This window comes from Mauremys mutica, chromosome 1 (genome assembly GCF_020497125.1).
Source record: "Mauremys mutica isolate MM-2020 ecotype Southern chromosome 1, ASM2049712v1, whole genome shotgun sequence".
Taxonomy (NCBI): Eukaryota; Metazoa; Chordata; order Testudines; family Geoemydidae; genus Mauremys; species Mauremys mutica.
Genome location: NC_059072.1, coordinates 317,624,176 through 317,643,299, shown reverse-complemented (window position 1 = coordinate 317,643,299; position 19,124 = coordinate 317,624,176). Strand labels below are relative to the sequence as shown.

At 44.8% G+C, this 19,124-nt stretch overlaps 1 long non-coding RNA gene across 2 annotated transcripts; it reads left to right on the top strand.

Annotated features, from left to right (window-relative positions):
* Positions 1-583: 583 nt before the first annotated feature.
* LOC123370284 lies at positions 584-17,751 on the top strand. Of its 2 annotated transcripts, none has more exons than XR_006579353.1 (4): positions 584-671; positions 16,334-16,396; positions 17,400-17,453; positions 17,720-17,751. It is a non-coding gene; the product is annotated as an uncharacterized LOC123370284 (long non-coding RNA). The 2 variants fall into 2 exon arrangements; XR_006579354.1 differs by lacking the exon at positions 584-671 and adding an exon at positions 9,657-9,689.
* Positions 17,752-19,124: the final 1,373 nt, after the last annotated feature.

Genomic DNA, 19,124 nt, shown 5'->3' with positions numbered 1-19,124 from the left:
ACTTCGCCGTGGCCTCCGCCTCCGCCTCCACCTCCCGGCTCCTGACACACACACACCTCACTGACTAACTGGGAGGCTTTTAACTAGTTCCAGCCAGCCCTTGATTGGCTTCAGGTGTCCCAATCAATGTAGCTATCTCCACTGCCTTCTAGAAAGATCTTAATTGGCCCCAGGTGTCTTGATTAACCTGGAGCAACTGCCATTTGGTTACCATGGTACCAGGGATTTGTTTAGCCTGGGGCTAACATACCTGTTCCTCACTACTTTACTGTAGCCATCTGGCCTTGCCCCATCACATTAGTTAATTTATAATTTGAAGTGCTGGTAGTGGTCTGTTGGCTTAAAAAGACAGATTGTCAGAAATGAGTGATTGAGTAAATGCCACTGCTCAGTTATTTGGGGAAATGTATTAATTCTGTGCTGCTATTCAAACAGCAAGAAGACTGGCATTTTTGGGTGATGGCCCCTTAATAGGAAAAGGAATAGAATGTAGGAGTCAGAAGGTTCAAAGGCAGGTGGAAATGACAGTTGGGGGTGAAGGGTTGGAACTGAAATAGTAGGCATGGCAGTTGACAGGGCTGGTGGGGTCTGACAGTTGAAGCTGGAGATAAGTGAGGGGCACTTGGAACTGGGCAAGTGGGAATGGCAGTAAGAGGCAGTTGGAATTAGGGGTGAGGTGATGGCAGTTAGGAACGGCAGTTGGGAATGCCAGTTGGGAGAGGCAGTTGAAATTGAGGAGGTTGGAGAGGCCACCTCCTGCCCCCCAGCCTTGTTTGACTCATCTGCCTCATCAACCAGCCTTGCTCTACCTGCTTTCACCACTGCTTGACACACACACACCAGCTTCCTGCACCATCTTGCTTCTCCCCCAACTGCCTAAATAGTCTCATTCATTTCCCTTGTCCCTGTGCTGCCTAGTCTGCCTCCTTGGCACTTCAACACAGAAGGGGGAAGGTTCTTGTGCTGAGCAGAGCTAATGAGGCAGGTTGGCAGCACTGAATAATGGAAGCAGCTGGTGGACTTGACATTTCTATTAGCTCAGAGATTCCCAAAATATGGGACATGCTTCACCCTGCCCAGAGACTAGCAGGGTTGTGTATTTAATAAGGCCATTAACATCATGAGAAGGTTATGGAGAGATGGGTGTGCAACTCGTGTCATTTTCTTGAGGGAGGCACAGCTTCAGAAGTTTGGGAAATGCTGCACACACTTTTTGTGGCAGAGATTAGAATATGAATAACTGGTTTGGGGTTTAAGCTTAAAATGTTAAAAGCGGCCCATGTCCAAGGAGTATGGTAAAAAAAAACATTAAGAAAAATACAGAATTTTTGGTAAATTTGAAATATTTTCATTCTATTGTTTTTGTAATGGACCATTTTTTTTAATTTACTGAATTTTCCACATTTTTTTCTACACAAAAAACATTCAGTTTCAAAATTGAAATTTTTCAAAAGCAAGCTGTTCTATTTTGAAACACAACAATTTTAAAAACATTTATATTAAAAAAGATACCAACATGTGTCTATTCAGCAGTAAAAGCAGCCAGTACAAAAACTAACCCAAACCCTAAAAACCATTTCAAACAGCCACAATATTTTGTTTTTCCTTTAAAACTTCTGTTGACAAATTTTGGAAAATGACAAATTCCTAAAAATTGAAATAACACTGTAAAAAAATCTGGTTTTGGAAGACCAAATTTAGACCAGCAACATCCACCCACCCAAAAATTATTGTTTGAAAAATTCTCTGTCTCAAAGGAATGGCTGAATGTGAGAATTTGATGTGTATAGGGACTGTGGTGCTAATACTACAATAAAATCCATATGGGCAGATCCCTGACTATGGAGTTCTTTAAGGATGCCGAGGTCCACTAACATGTCTCTCCTTGTGCGATAGGGACCTGTAATTCTTTTGCTATGAGAGCTTGAAAAACCATTATAATCTCAGGGGAAATTTCAAACAGGACTCTGCAAATGTTTTCTCTTTGAGATTTACTCAATATTTCACCACACAAATATTACTGTAAATTAAACTGTCCCCTGAAGAATTAGTATGTTAAATTTTGAGGCTAAATTAAATCAATAAAGTGTGCAATAAAGGGAGTTTCATCATGATTTAAGTGTACATCTCAGTGCAACCTTAATTATGGAGCCACTATGACACCTCCATAATATTGTATCAGTTTGATTTAACATTTGCACAGTTCAGTGCTATGAACAGCTTCCAGTTGAGTCTAGAAGTCAGGTAAACCTGTTTTTAATAGTTCGGATAGACAGTGAATATTCTTCCAAAATGCACAATTTCATATGCACGTGAGTGAAAGTATTATTCCTGTGATGTGGCCTTCTTATAGGAATAGAGTGATTTGATTTTGTTAAAGAAGGGCTCTTTACTGTGACTAAATATTTTATTTTCTTGAAGAATTTTGGTTTACTTTTACAAGCAGCAGCATTTACCGCTCTTTGTTTCTACATCTGGTTGTTGTATTATAGCATCCATATATTCCCAAATAGTACCAACAATATCATAACATGATTCTCTACACTATAATGCATTCCCTCTCTTTTACTGGCATTATAATGGCTCTTTCTAGTTCATAAAACTGTTGAATCTTTTTGATTGGCTAGCCAAAGTTTGGGGTCCTCGGGATGTTACAATCAGGAGAAGAAATTGGTGATAGTCGGGAATTTTCTTTGATGTAATCTTGTTTATTTACAAGGAATGTACAATGTCCTGCTTCTCCAAATGCTGGAAGAACCAAGAACAAGAACAGTTTCTAGCTCACAGACCCATGCCTCTTCAGTCAGCAGACCCAAACTGTCTGGAGACCCATGACTTCTTGCCTACTCCAGGCAGGAGCCTGTAGTAGCTGTCTGTGTTCATGGAGCCAGCATGGTTGTATACACTGTCGGATGCACACAACAAAGATGAGGTTGTAGGTGTGCTTCCCAAAGTGAGCAGAAACTGTTTTCGGGACAAAGGCATTGTGAGACAGCTGCTGGAGGACTGCTAGGAACAACAAAAGTAATGCGGTGATTACACTCACCCTGTCTCGGCCTAATACTCTTGGGGAAATTCGGTCCCAAAAATTAAAACTTTTGCACACAATATTTTAAAATTCTGCATATTTTATTTATCAAACTAACACTATATAATCATGCAAGTTTCAGTTATTTTGGTAAATTATTTCAAAATACGTGTCAGCAAGTATGTCTGTAACAATACAAACACACACAAAAATTCCCCCAGGAGTAGAGAGTTAAAGAAACTCCTATGACAACCCAGTTCATGTTTCCCTGCTCCCTACCATCCCCACCAGGGCTCAGCCGTGGGGAGTCCAGACACCCACACCACCTCCCCTCCAGAACCTAGCTGCAGGGCCCCCCCAGCCAAGATACCTGCACACCCCTCAGGCCCCTGGCCCAGACACCCACTCCCCTACCCAGAGGGAGAAACATCCTGATACTGGGTCCTGGGCTTATATGGAGTTCCCTGCACACTGCCTCCTTCCTTCAGGGTGTGTTGAGACCTGCAGCTGCGGGGAACTCTCCAGCTCCCTGCCCCTCCTCCCAGCAGTGTCTTCTATTTGCAAAGTGGGCTCTGCCAGGTCCAGCAGCCCCTAGTGGCATCCAGGAGCTCTGCAGCCCATTTCGGTGGGGGGAAAAAGGACATTCTGTGTGGAAACTGCATTGTGCAGTGGTGCAGAATTCTCACAGAAGTAGCCTATGTAGGTCGACCACGGCTCCATGTCACTTGTGGAGGTGGTGCTACTGTGTTGCTGTAAGAGGGTGCTTACATTAGCGGGAGACCAATTTTATCGTAGATGTGCACAGCTAGGCCAATGCAAGTTGACTTAAATTGACCTGACCTTGTAATGTAGACCAGACCTTCATTTGCTGTATTTTTAATATACAATCTATAGTTAATAGTCTTCTCTCTTTGCCTTTTCTTTAAAAAATAAACAAAAATCCTCAAGAAAATTAAATCCAAAAACTACATTTAAACATACACTGTCAGGTAGTTTGGAAAAATGTTTGTTTTAAATGTAGTATGAATTTAAAAGCTTTCATGATTTTATATGTCCATCAAAACAGATTTTTTTTTTAAAAGTAAGCATCCTTACAGTATTTGAAAAACGCATAACACTTCAGTATTATGCTAACATATTAGAATCAGAATGTGAAACCAACTCATTTATTTTCATTTTTCCAGTTGTGAATTGCAAAATAAAAATTAAAAAACAAAACACCATGAACATAACCAGTGAAAAGTAATTTTTAAAAATATTTCCTTTTTAATAGGATTGTTGATTAATCGTAGTTAACTCACGTGATTAACAAAAAAATTAACTGCGCTTAAAAAAATTAATCACAATTAATCACAGTTAAACAAATTTCAATTGGTATTCTATTAAATATTTGTGGATTTTTTTCTACATTTTAAAATATATTGATTTCTATTACAACACAGAATACAAAGTGTACAGTGCTCACTTTATATTATTTATTACAAAATATTTGCACTGTAAAAATAAGCAAATAGCATTTTTCAGTTCACCTTATACAAGTACTGTAGTACAATCTCTTTATCATGAAAGTGTAACTTACAAATGTAGATTTTTTTTGTTACATAACCGCACTCAAAAACAAAACAATGTAAAAACTTTAGAGCCTACAAGTCCACTCAGTCCTACTTCTTGTTCAGCCAATTGCTAAGACAAACAAGTTTGTTTACATTTACAGGAGATACTGACGACTGCTTCTTATTTACAGTGTCACCTGAAAGTGAGAACAGCTGTTAACATGGCACTTTTGTAGCCGGTGTTGCAAGGTATCTATGTGCCAGATATAAAAAATTTTATTAAAGCTAATGTTAAAAAAATTTATGTAATACATAGGTTGAGAAAAGAGTTAGTTTTTAAAAGTCATATGATACATAGAGTACATAATCAGCAATAACCAAAATTTAGGTGAGTAGATTTAACAATACAGTTTAGATATTAGAATTAGAATGCTTGGGTACATCACTCATGAAAAGTTGTACAGAGATTTGGTTGTGGAAAGCAAAATATATTAATGAGTGGAGACTGTCCCTCAGTACTTGAGAATTAGGTTGGTCATCCATTTAGAAAATACAATCCATGAGGAAAATATTTGTTATTTTCCTGACTGCGCTTCTCATCGGCACTCCAGCTTATCCCTCCTGGTACTGCTGATGTCCGGTGATGTGTTCTATGTAGATGTCCCTTGACCATCTGATGGCATCTGACACCATGAGTTGCCACATCAGCAGAGCATAGTGTTGACCCAGTCCTCATTCTCTCTGCACTCGCTTGTTACTGAGGTCCCATGCGCCTAAGGCTCCAACGATCAATGCGTGTGTCTGGACCTGATAACCCTTAGCTCTCAAGGTTTCGTCCAGAGGGGCATATTTCTCTACCTTTCGAGCTCAGGCATCATGGAAGGCCGGGGTCCTGTTCTCAAACAGCACTGTGACATCCACCATGTTGATGACAATATCCAGTCGCAGTTGGCTGTCGGTTCCGGGGATGGCGGAGTTTAGGGCAACCTTCCCCATTGGTGGCGGGATGGCTCTGGCCAGGCGATCTTGGATGGCATTGTGTCGCAGCTGCCAAGCTCTCGAATGGGGCTTGTAGCTACACAAGTTGTGGACTAGTATCTCGTTGGCGTAGCCGCACTTCCTGCATCACTTTTCCTGATTTCCTTAGCAGATGTCTCCATTCAGTGGGACGCAGTTGAGACAGGCCCTGTGGATGAACCTCCAGTCAGCAAATTGGGTGAAGCTGCCCCCAGGGAGGAAGTGGTTGCTGGTGTCCCACTTGCATGTCACCTCGAACACCTTGCCCTAGTCCAGCTTCCGTCTCATGTTTTCCACGTATTGGCAGTGGATGGCATCCTTCAGGGTCTTCTCCAGCGTGGTTCTAGCTCTCAGAGTGATGATAGTGTGATCTGTATTCTTCACCTGTGGCACCAGGACTCCCAGCTCCTGGCGTTCCTTGCACCACATCCAGTGGCAGCAGATGCACTTCTCCAGTCATTGCGTAGCATTGCGGGAATGAGTCCAGAGCGAAGCAAAGTCTCCCCGTCTCTTCCAAATTCACCTTCCAGCAAGCTGCTCAGGTAGGTGGCAACATCTTGGTTGGAGGGGGTCCTGGCGATTCACTTCTTGATGGCATCCTGCAGAGCACTCTCCACAATGTTCCTCACCATAGCGTCCGGGCATGCCAGAAGGCGGAAGGCATGAGTGATCACAGCAACATCACACAGATCACCCATTCGAAGGACATTGGCACTGCCCTGCCTGTGCGAGATGTACACCAGTTCATTGCTGGCCCTCTAGGGAAGAAACATCCACTTCTTCACCAGCTGCCGGATAAGTGTTGTCTGCCTTGTTCAGAGGTACCTTTGCCACGGAGGATCCCCTCAGGACGAATGAGATATGGGGGATCAGGAAGGTGTTCAAGGCATTGATCTTCTGCCATGGTGCCAGTAGGGAGGAGTCGATCCTGGCCACATCTCGTAGGATCTCCACAATGGTATCCTCAGGTGTCTGCTGGATGCAGACCCTCGTGGGCATGCTGAGATGTTGGTACACCTTCCCGTCCTCGAGAAAGATCATGGGTTCACCCTGGATCTGAAACAGCATCTCCTGGACCAAATCCCTTCTACTGCCATTGATATGCATGGATGCACAGTTCTTGGCACTGAAGCGGAGTCCCGTCCAGTTGGCATCCTAGCTGGTGATGTCAAGCATTTGTTGGAGACCCTCGGGGTTGTCTGTAATCAAAACCAGATCATCTGCGTAGGCCAGGATATTCACTCTGTTGTCGTATAGATTGAAACCACCTAGACTGCTTGAGATCACTTGAATGAGCAGCTCCAGGGCTAAGTTGAAAATGATGGGGCTCAGAGGGCAGCCTTGCTTCATGCAGCTACGGATAGGAATTTTGGGTGTCTCTTTTACGGAGCGGATGGTGGTGGTGCAGCCTTCAGACAGTTCCCGGACCAGTTGGAGAAAGTTTTCAGATATCCTGAATTCTCGCAGCATGGCAAAAGTGTGCTGGTGGGGCATCGATCCAAAAGCATTAGCCAGGTTGAGCCATGCTATGGCACATTGCCTCCGTGCCCTCCTGGCTGTGCAAATGGCAGTCTGAAGGACAAAGTTGTGTTTGTAGCAGCCTTTACATGACATGAAGCCTTTCTGGATGGAGCTGATGGCTCCTCAGTTCACTGACCAGTCTGTGATCCTAGCCGCAAGGCAGCTGGCATACAGTTTGTACATGGTGGAACAGAGAGAGATGGGTCTCCAGTTGTTGGGGTCATCTCCCTCGCCTTTCTTGTAGATGAGCACCATCACAGACTTCTTCCAGGAGCTGGGAGTATGGCAGAACTGTTTTCATTTGTTGAAAATGGCAGTTAGTACCAGGCAACCGGGGTCTTGTCTTTTCAGGGCGTTGTAGCGAATGCCATCTTTTCCTGGGGCTGTGTTTTTGGTCTTTGTAAGTCTGGTATCTACTTCCCATGATGTAAAGTCTTGTTCCAGGTCCTCTGCATAGTCAACCCGGAGTAGAGGATGAAGGCACTCTGGATGCTGCACGTCATTCTGAGCTACATGGTCAAAACACTCTATTGACTTACGAGAATAGTCTTTCGAATGGGATTGCACAGAAGGATGAGGGCCCATCAAAGATCTCTCTCGTAGCCTTAGGGCAGTTTGACTGGTAGAGCTTCTGGATGCTGTGTCATAGCAGTGACTGATGTTCCTTCTCCTGGCTTCCCTCATGTTGTCATGATTCTGTCTGGACGCAGAAGCTCTGTGCGCAGTCAGTGTGTCCTCCTGAGTTCCCTTCCTCCCAGATAAGATTTCTGCAGACAGATCTTTAAAAAGAGTCTGTCTACAAGGAGGTCATAGTCCTCGAAGGAGGCTGTCCTTGCCACCTCCTCCATCCACGCGGCTGCTCAGTCCCCACAGGCTCAGGCAGAGCTGCTGGTGGCATCTGACTCAGATGATGAAAATGAACATGCGTCGGTCTGCTCTGCTTTGGATCATTATTGAGCAGAACCCATCATCAGCATGGACGCATGTCTTCTGGAATGGTGGTTGAAGCATGAAGGGACATATGAATCTTTAGCGCATTTGCAACGTAAATATCTTGCGATGCTGGCTACAACAATGCCATGTGAACACCTGTTCTCACTTATAGGTGACATTGTAAACAAGATGTGGGCAGCATTATCTCCTGCAAATTGTAACCAAACTTGTTTGTCTGAGCGATTGGCTGAAGTAGGTCTGAGTGGACTTGTAGATTCTAAAGTTTTACAGTTTTATTTTTTGTACATAATTCTACATTTGTAAGTTTAACTTTCATTATAAAGAGATTGCACTACAGCACTTGTATTAGGTGAATTGAAATGTACTATTTCTTTTTTGTTTTTTAGGGTGAAAATATTTGTAATAAAAAATAAAAAATGAGTACTACACTTTGTATTCTGTGTTGTAATTGAAATTAATATATTGGAAAATGTAGAAAACATCCCAAAATATTTAAATAAATGGTATTCTATTATTAACAGTGCAATTAATCAAAATTAATTTTTAATCACACAATTAATCGCATTTACTTTTTTTAATCGCTTGACAGACCTACTTTTTAATAACGCTCCAGAAATCCTAGCACCTAGGTTATTGGCATGCCAGTGTGGAAATGGCAGGGCCAGTGCAACCATTTAGGCGACCTAGGCGGTCGCCTAGGGCACTAGGATTTGGGGGGCGCCATTTTCTTTGGCAGCGACTGTGGTGGCCGGATCTTCGGCAGCCCCAGTTGCCACCGGCATTTAGGTGGAGGGAGCTGGGGCAGGGGAGCGCGGGGAGGGCTGCCTGCAGCAAGTAAGGGGGGGAAGGTGCTCGGGGAAGAGGCGGGGCAGGGGTGAGCTGGGGCTGAGGGGGGGTGCCTCAGGGTGGAGAGCTGCCGCAGGTGGGGTGCCTCAGGGCGGAGGGGGGGAGCTGCCGCGGGGGGGGCACTTCAGGGTGGGCGTGCGGGGGGGGGGGGGAGGGCACAAGATGGAAGTTTCGCCTAGGGCGCAAAACATCCTTGCACCGGCCCTGGGAAATGGTTTCACTGTACAATTCAAATGTGGCTTAGCAGTGTGGATGTTCACAGACAGACTTGGATCCAGCTAAACCCTGGGTTCTTGGACCTGGGTAAAGTCTACAGTGAAGACATATATTACAAGTTTGCTGTCTTGCTTACACACACACACACACACCATGGTTATACTACATAGGACAGTTATTATGGGACCATAATCTGACATTTGTATACATTTAACTTCAAAGTCTTGCATTAACACAGACTGTTTTGTTTTGGTATTGCATTAATTATAGCACACACTATACATTTCTTTTACTATTAACATCTAGTCATGTCCTGATCTTTTCAGGCTCTATATGAGCTAATTTGCTTTTTGTTTCTGTAGGTGAGCCACAAACCTTTCATTCTATTTTTCTGTATTTTTTAGGGAAAAAACTATAGAAATGCATGGTTTAGAGCTTGTATGAATTTTGTTGTGATAATCAATTACAACTTCTGAGTTAATATTTTTCCTTTTGGGCTCCACTCCCACATTTATCTGTAGCATCTGCATTATGGTGGAACCAAGGAGCAGAAGGTAGCTATTGATATATTTATTCAAGAGGCATGCATGTTAACATTAACAAAACAACTTTTACTTTTTCAAATTAGAAAATACCTTGCAGTCACATAGATTCATTAAATTAGTCACCCACATTTTCAAATTTCTTTCAGAAGCTGTTATTCACTAATGCATGCTACAAATATACACAGGAATAACTTTACTCACATTAGTAGACCTGTTGAAACCAATGCCTATGCTAGACTTTTTAGTTCAAGTTAATTGGCTAACAATTAACACAAGATACTCAGTATGTGTATAAGGTTAGTGTAAACACTCTATATCAAGTAATCAAGTATCTACTCACATAGTTGATCTACAAGTGGAGCATCCACACTGTTCTTTACAAATTGCCAACTCTTTGTTTAAAAACATAAGTCGATTCTCATGCATAAGAATTAGCAGGAATGGGTCCTAAATAATATATTTTAAGAGTATTTTTAAAGCATTTTCCTCCATGGAACTATTTAAAATTATGTTTTTACAAAAGCAAAGCATGCCAGAAAGCCAGTAGTTTCTTAATAAAGCCAGAGGCCAATTATTAAACAGGAGTATCAGCCTAGCTTTCTAGAATGCTGAATAGCTTAAAAATGCATATAAGCATGCCCCCAATTTATACACAAGCTTTTAAAAAAAAACAAAAAACAAAAAAACAACATTGTTTAGTTTTTTTCCCCATTGAATGTTCTTATTAAAAACAAGATGTTTCAATACCCTGAGTCTTTTTAAGAAAAGTGTATGAATCATAGAGCTCAGTGGTATTCTGTATGTTTATATTTCAGAGCTGTACATGATTAATCCTGTGCTTCATTTTATTATATTGTGTTCTTTTCTGCTACTGGGAACAGTAAATAAACAGGAAGTTGTAATAAGAGCCTCCTTTTTATTCACAGACCTTTTATTTCCTTCAAACTGATGGCTTTAAAAAAAAAATCACAACTGTCCTGTACTCCAAGGACATATTAAATGAATCAGTTGGGAAAAACAAAAAACAAAACAAAAAAAAGTGTCTAAATAGAAACAAGGGAATTTAAGGGAGTAGAAACAAGAGATATTTGTATGAAAAAATGCAGAATAGTAACATTATGATCCAAAGGTTTCAGAGTGGTAGCAGTGTTAGTCTGTATCAGCAAAAAGAACGAGGAGTACTTGTGGCACCTTAGAGACTTAGGGTATGTCTACACTACAAGACTATTTCGAATCAACGTAATTCGAATGTGTGGAATCGACCTTATGAAGTCGAAGTTGTGTATCCACACTAAATACACTAGTTCGACTGTGCGAGTCCACAGTAACGGGGCCAGCGTCGACTTTGGAAGCGGTGCACTGTGGGAAGCTATCCCACAGTTCCCGCACTCCCCGCTGCCCATTGGAATTCTGGGATTTCCCCCCAATGCATGCTGGGGGGAAAAATGTGTCGAGGGTGGTTTTGGGTAACTGTCAATCACGCCCTCCCTCCCTCCCTCTCTGAAAGCGCCTGCGGGCAATCTGTTCGTGCACTTTTCTGCTCAGTGACAGCACGGACACCACAGCACTTTGAGCACGGATCCCGCTGCAGTTATGGCCGTTGTCAACTCCTCGCACCTTATCGTCCACCTCTTCCACAGTCAGCTGCTGAGAAATAGGGCTACATTTCAATGGTGCTGCGAGCACTGGTGGACCATGGGGGACGTTTTACCAACATCAACGTCGGGTGGCCAGGCAAAGTTCATGACGTGCGTGTTTTCAGGAACTCTGGTCTGTTTAGACGCCTGCAGGAAGGTAGTTTCTTCCCGGACCACAAAATAAGTCTTGGGGATGTGCAGATGGCTATAGTGATCGTCGGGGACCCAGCCTACCCGCTAATGCCCTGGCTCGTGAAGCTCTGTGCAGGCGCCTTGCACAGCGACAAGGAACTCTTCAAGTACCAGCAAGCAGCGAGCAGCATGACCTGTGACTGTTCAGTTTCTTTACAGAGAAGCTGAACCTGCCCGTTTCTTTACCAAGTGACTGTTGACTAGCATCTGCAGTTACATACCCCGCCCACCCCGCTTCCCCAACTTCCAAGACACGTTTAAAAATAAAATACATGTTCCACTGTAACTTTACAAAGGTTTCTTTATTGATGACTTTGCGTTACAGGGTTGAAACCGGGACACGGACTGTGCTGGGTAGGGTGTGCAGTGATGTAAAGACCGCCTGTAAACTCGAGGAATGACAGGCTCCTGCTCCCAGAGCGGTCTGCAGTGCCGGACTGGATGTTTCAACGGAGCCTGCCATCCCTCCTTTTTGGGACTCTGTGCGGGGGCTATGTGGCCTTTTGGCGGGGGAGGACGGATACAGATTCCTCTGCTGTGTGGCTCTGTGGTCCAGGACAGGGACCATTGCATGAGATCTGTAACTCCCCTCCCCCGCTACAAAGTCACGTACCCCCCCACCCACACAGAACCTGCAAACCACCTCCCATACCGACCAGGGTGCGTACTGACAGCAGTGTGTGTGTGACCTGCTGCTGATCCTGCCCCCATGTCTGTACCCTGGTAAAGGTGATTGTCCTGTCAAATTACCAACCCCCTTTCCCCCCTTCAAACACAGTCTCCTCTAAAAGAACATGACGGAAACAGTAATTAACAGAAAAGTATTTTTTATTATCAACTAGACAGTTAGGGGATGAAACTGGGATGGGGGCTTGGGTGAGGCGGGAAGGAAAGGACTTCTCAAAATTTAGGGTATGAGAGCTTTTGGGTACTTGAGCACTCTGCTGGGGTGCAGTGACAGTTTACATGGGCTCTGGCGCCCCTCCTTCTGGTTATTTTGGGTGAGGGGGGTATGGGACTTTGTGGCGGGGGAAGGCGGTTGCAGATACACTGCAGGGGGGCTCTGTCCTCCTGCCTGAGGTCCTGCATAACATGCACAAGGCGCAGGAGCATGTCCGTTTGCTCCCTCATTAGTCCAAGCAGCGTTTGAGTCGCCTGCTTGTCTTCCTCACGCCACCTCTCCTCCCCTTCGCTGTGTGAGCGCTGGTACAGAGAGAGGGTCTCCCTCCACTGGCTCTGCTGGTCCGCCTCGTCTCGGGAGCACCCCATAAGTTCAGCGAACATCTCGTCCCCTGTCTTTTTCTTTCACCGCCTAATCTTTGCCAGCCTCTGTGAGGGGGATGCTGTGGCGGGTCTGGAGACAGTCGAAGCTGTGTGATGGGAAAAAGGGAGTGAATTCCTTGCAAAGATAAATTTTTGCGAACAATGAACACAGTCTAGTTTGTCTCTGTGAATTCTGGGTTGAGATCCCAGTGCCTGATGGGGCAAAAACCATTTTCGCGGGTGGTTCTGGGTAAATGTCGTCAGTCATCCCTTCCTCCGGGAAAGCTACAGCAGACAATCATTTCAAGCCCGTTTTCCCTGGATTGCCCTGGCAGACGCCACAGTGTGGAAACCATGGAGCCTGTTTTGCCTTTTGTGCCTGTCACCGTATGTGTACTAGATGCCGCTGACAGAGGCGGTCCAGCAGCGCTACACAGCAGCATGCTTTTGCTTTTGCATGATAGCAGAGATGGTTACCAGTCATATTGTACCATCTACCATACCATAAATTGGTAAGAAGATGGTTGACTCCCTGAGTCAATCCCTCCTTTTTGGTATCTAAAAATAGAATCAGTCCTGCCTAGAATATGGGCAAGTGTACTAGAGAACCACTGTATCAGAGAACCAGAGAGCACAGCTGCTCTGTGTCAGATCCTGCATAGATTATGAGCTGTATGCTATTCACAGGGGGTGCTCCTGCAACAACCCCACCTGTTCATTCCATTCTTCCCCCAGCCTTCCTGGGCTACCATAGCATTGTCCCCCCACTTGTGTGATGAAGTAATAAAGAATGCAGGAATAAGACACAGTGACTTGTTAGTGAGAAATGAGTGGAAGGCAGCCTCCAGTTGCTATGATAGTCCAGATAGGACATTAAGGAGTGTGGAGGAGAGGAACCCAGCATCCTGCTGCTAGTCCAGGGGCAATTGAATCTTTTCTTTACACATGAAGGGTGGGGGCTGATGAAGCTCAGCCCCCTGTTGCTATGATGACGATGGTTATCAGCCATACTGTACCATCTACCACGAAAAATTAGGACCAGGCGCCCTTGATTGACCTTACCGATGCTAGTCGGCATGGTTACCAGTCCTTTTGCACTGCCCCATGTGCCAATAGGCTGATGATGAGGACAGGTACCAGTCATTTTGTACCATCAGCCATCCATAGCGTGGGGGGAGCAAGGATGTTGGTGTTGAGTGCTGCACCATCGCGTCTATCTGCAGCATTCAGTAAAGATAGGGTGACATGTAAAAGAGTCAAGAGAGGATTGTTTTCCCTTTCACTTCTGGGGGTGGGTGGGGGGCTGCGTAAATTGCCTAGCTATGCCCTGACCCACCGCGGACACTGTTTTTGACCCTAGAAGCATTTGGAGCTCAGCCAAGAATGCAAATGCTTTTCGGAGACAGCAGGAACTGTGGGATACCTTCCGTCCTCAGTCCCCCCTCCCTCCATGAGCGTCCATTTGAATCTTTGGCTTTCCGTTTCTGCTATGCCGTCTGTCCAGAGATTTTTTACAAATACTTTGGACCAGGCGTAACATTACAGTAATTCTCCTAATTAGATGCAGGAGTCTCCGAGCAAGATCACCCTGAGGACGGTCACTGAAGGAGATACAGAGCGCATGCTGCGTGAAAGCCAGCACAAACCAGGGCCCTATGCAGCCGTGCTCGGGGAGGCAATGCTCCCTGAGTAGCTCATAAAAGTCTCGCGCGGAAAACTGTACTACCACGGAGCACCCAATAAGGCAGCTCTCCCCAGGAACCTCCTGCGGAGGCTTTTCGATTACCTCCAGGAGAGCTTCGTGGAGATCTCCCAGGAGGATTTCTGTTCTATCCCCATATATAGAGAGACCTCCTTTTCACATACTTCAGATTCCTGTTATATTAAGAATAAAAGTTTACATGGTTAAAGCACTTACCGACTGCTCCTTCCCCTGATTCAGGATCCGGGTTAATGGCCGGGGACGGTTGATAGGGGATCTCCGTGACGGTGATGAAGAGATCCTGGCTGTCAGGGAAACCAGCGTTGTAAGCGCTGTCGCCTGCCTCGTCGTCCACAAACCCTTCCTCATCTTCCCCGTCCGCGAACATCGCCGAGGAACTGGCCGTCGACACAGTCCCATCGTCAGAGTCCATGGTCACTGGTGGGGCAGTGGTGGCAGGCTCCGTAGCGTCCGTTTGCCGCTTTGATTTTTTGGTAGCCTTGTCTGGGGTCCTTGATTTTCACGCGGCGCTGCGTTGCATCCCGGCTGTATCCTCTGTCTCTCATGGCTTTGGAGACCTTCTCGTAGGTCTTTGCATTCCGTTTTTTGGAGCGCAACTCCGAAAGCACAGACTCCTCGCCCCACACACCGATCAGATCCAAGAGTTCCCGGTCAGTCTATGCTGGGTCCCTCTTTCTATTCAGAGATTACATGAACTCCTCTGCTGGAGAGCTCTGCATCGCTGCCGGTGCTGCTGAACTCGCCCCGATGTCCAACCACGAAATGAGATTCTAACTGTCCAGACAGGAAAAGGAATTCAAATTTTCCCGGGACTTTTCCTGTGTGGCTAGTCAGAGCATCCAAGCTCGGACTGCTGTCCAGAGCGTCAACAGAGTGGTGCAGAGTGGGATAGCTCCCGGAGCTAGTAAGTTCGATTTGCATCCACACCTAGCCTAATTCGACATAGCCATGTCGAATTTAGCGCTACTCCCCTCGTTGGGGTGGAGTACCGAATTCGAACTAAAGAGCCCTCTAGGTCGAATTAAATGGCTTCCTGGTGTGGACCGGTGCACGGTTAATTCGAATTAACGCTGCTAAATTCGAATTAAAGTCCTAGTGTGGACCAGGCCTAATACATTTATTTGAGCATAAGCTTTCATGGGCTAAAACCCACTTCATCAGATGTATGCAGTGGAAAATACAGTAGGTATAACACTAACACACACACACACACACACACACACACACACAGAGAACATGAAAAATGGGTGTTGCCATACTAACTATAACGAGAGTAATCAATTAAGGTGGGCTATTATCAGCAGGAGAAAAAAAAACATTTGTAGTGATAACCAAATGGCCCATTTCCAACAGTTGACAAGGTGTGAGTAACAGTAGGGGAAAAAATGAGCATGTGGAAATAGTTTTTACTTTGTGTAATGACCCATCCACTCCCGGTCTTTATTCAAGCCTAATTTAATGGTGTCAAATTTGCAAATTAATTTAATTTAGTTAAGGGGTTAGGTCTCCTTAACTATGGTGTTCATATCCCCAAATTTGTCACCCACCTAAGCAATGTAGATAGGTCAATCTAATTTTTAAGTGTAGACCAGGCCTTCCTTTCAGAACAGGTCAGCTGGGAAATGTAATGGTCCTAGGCCTCACTCAATTTTCACAATGGGACTTGTCTAGCTAGAAAAGGAGAAACCACATCTGCTACATTGATGGCCTTAGCTGCAAACACATTTTGCCAGCTATCATAGCATGTGTGGATGACGTTAGAGACTTTATTTTCCACAATATTAAAAAAAGAGGGAGAGAGTGTGCAATATCTCATCTTAGAATTTTTTCTCTTCCAGATATCAAGAGATTCCTTAGTCTATCAAACTCCTTTAGAACTCCTTCTCTTCCTCTCAATTAAGGTACATTCTTAAAGATGCTCTGCAAATAATTGCACCCTCTTTTTCTTTATGATGGAGAGAGAGCCTGAAAAGGGTTTTTTTTTCCTTTTTTTTAAAAGCATTAAAAATATATGTGATTGAGGACTTCGGTGAGGTCTTAGGACCATTTCTTGTGAGTTTATTACACAGTAATAAACAGTGACTAAAAATACCTTCTCTATTGCTCAACTTTTCATTATTTTAGCTCTTTGGGATGTCTCCATTTCACTAGCTCTCCAGTCTTCCATCTGAGACGGAGCCTGAATTTCTAATGTAAAAACAAGTGGACATTCGTATTCATTTTAAAGTGCAAGATTTTTATCCATCATAAAGATGCAAAAAGGAGAGCTTCTCCTTTGCAGGTCACTTTTAATAGCAATCACTTCCACAAGATGAGTTTCTAAATTAGGTACTCTCTAAGTGGAACCCAGTGCTGTATGATTCAATGGCACAAATTAGCTTTAAGAACAATCTGATCTTCATCCTTAAAGGAAAACCTATTTTCCTAGGAAATAATACTGCCCTCTTTTGCCTAAACCCATGGAATCAAAAGAAAAATTGTGGCATCATTATCAGTAGCCATGAAAATGTATGTTAACTGAACAAAATATTGTAAGTTTTCATTCGTTTGTACTTTGTTACTCAAATGTCGGAAGAAAGCCTGCACATGAAAATTATTTCATAATTTAAAATGGAATAGTTGTTATGGAATAACCATGTGTGGACACTCATTCTGAAATAAGAGTGCCTTTTACTAGTTTAGCTTGAAGTGGATTAAGACAATTTGGAAAAAGGCATTTTTATTCCAGAATAAGGGTACACACAGAGTTATTATGGAATAACTCATGTATAGACAAATTCTGAGTTGCCTATTTTCAGGTGGTGTACATCAACCCACAGAGCAAAACATCCCCACGATACTTTTCCTTTTTACGAGCATTTCCTTTGACAACTCTGAATATACATACACTCTTATCCATTATAGGAAAGAAATGTGGAGGTATGCCAAGAAGGGAAAGAATACAGCAAAAAGGAAAGAGTAAGTGGGGCTGTTTGAAAAACTATTAGATGAATTTCATTGTTTGTCAAATGATTAGTTCAGTATGTTTTTATTGTAGTATTTGACCAGCTGAAGAGCTGGTCAAATACTATTGGCAAATATTTGACAAATGCAGATGAAAGTTCATTAACTAAATATATGCAATGTTTTTTGTATTTTGACATACATTTTAAAATGTAATTAATGAAGGTATGTAGAAATAATGTTACAATACAATAAAATTTTTCTCCCTCTTTCATTTTCAGCATGCATGGCTATGGAGCAAGAGGTGGCACAGGTATTTGTATCCTAGGGTGACCAGATCGCAAGAGTGAATTATCAGGACACACTGGGCGAGCGGGAGCGGGGGGACACAGATGCACAGCCCTGACTGGAGCCAGAGGCACACTGGTCCGCCTGGCCCTGCGCTACCAGCGCCCCCTGGATCCACTATGCCCAGAGCCCCCCTACAATCCTTCTACCACAAATGCACATTGCTGTGTGCACACACCCTGCCCAGCATCCCCCTGCCCACAGCCCCACAACTGCCCAGCACCCCACACAGACCCCTCTGACTCACTAGTTTCCCAATACACAGATTTCCCCCTCCCTTCCCTTCCCCACAGCCTCACCACAACTACACAATGCCCCACAGACCCGCATTGCCCAGTGCCCTGACACACAGATCTCCCCCACTAGCACCCCAAAACACACAAACTTCCCCCACTGCCCAGCACCCTCCACACCTTCACAGCCCAGCGCCCCACACACACACTTCCCAGACACTCCATCGCACCCTGCCCCCTTCCCTGGCTGCACTCACCAGCCCTGCTGGGAGGTCTCTGGCTCCTAGGGTGAGAGTGGCAAGGGGAGTCTCCAGACTCTCCACATGCCGCACACTCCACAAGCGCGAGCTCCATGGCTCCCATTGGCCAGGAAACGTGCCAATGGAAGCTGCTGGAGCTGGGTTTGCAGGCACCAGCGGGTGGTGGGGAAGGGGAGCTCTGCATGCTTAGAGCCAGAGGGACCTGCCAGGGGGTGAGGTGGGGAGTCCCAGTGGTGCTTACCTGGGGTGCTTCCCATCCCAGGAAGCATCCAGCAGGCTGGTCCCTCTGGATCTGGGGGGGGGGCTTTCCGCCTGCTCCCGGCACCTGCAAGCCCCGCCCCTGCAGCATGCGGTGCTCCTCCCAGCAGGTGGGTGCCAGGAGCTGCCCCAGGAAGCCGTGAGCAGCGCTGCCGCAGTTGCAGTCTGGACGGTCACCAATATTGGGACAAAGGGCGTCCCAACCAGTGTAAGATCAGGACCCAGGACAAGTCCCCTAAAATCAGATGTCCTGATATTATCAGGACAGTCCCGGTCACCCTATTTTATCCTGGCTAGCAGGCTTAGCCCTCAGGATAGTAAGTGTTGGTAAACTGTTCCAGCTTTGTCCCCCACAACAACAAAAGTTTTAATTCTATTTTATATAAAGCTGTCTAGGTTATCCTCCTGTTAGGGGTACTTTTAAAGTTCATAGAAATTTGGAATAGCAGTCAAAGAGAAAGTCAATTTGTGCACAGCCCCTACTTATGTTCTTGATGGGCTTGCTCTACTAATAAAAGCCATTAAAAAGGGTTCAGGCTCAGAGATGTTAGCATTGTCCTAATTATGCTGCAGAAACCTGGAATCAT